The sequence below is a fragment of the Seriola lalandi genome, unplaced genomic scaffold (assembly GCF_002814215.2).
Source record: "Seriola lalandi dorsalis isolate HSWRI2012SDOR001 ecotype SW California unplaced genomic scaffold, Sedor1 jcf7180002054511, whole genome shotgun sequence".
NCBI lineage: Eukaryota > Metazoa > Chordata > Actinopteri > Carangiformes > Carangidae > Seriola > Seriola lalandi.
Genome location: NW_019525064.1, coordinates 329,705 through 330,050, shown reverse-complemented (window position 1 = coordinate 330,050; position 346 = coordinate 329,705).

Here is a 346-nt window from a genome sequence, read left to right as displayed (position 1 = left end):
TGTATTTACACGGTGGGAACGCCTGGTCAGCAGAGGGCGCTGTGTCTACACGGTCTCGGTAGCTGACGCTGCTCAGTAGCGGAGTGACGTCAGACAGTAGTAGGGAGATCGTCAGACACAGATGCTGAGGACTGATGTGTGTTTATTGTTGTTCCTACAGAATAAACTTTAATGTGCTACACAAGAGGATCGCCGTTCTTTTAAGTGTAACAGTTGCAACATTTCTGATTAAAAATAAAATCCTCTTGCACCTGCATCACTAGTGTCTGCATTCAGTGTATAACACCTACAGTTTTAACGTGTATGATGCTCCCGAAAAGCTAGAGTGTTTTTTTCCTACGTGTTT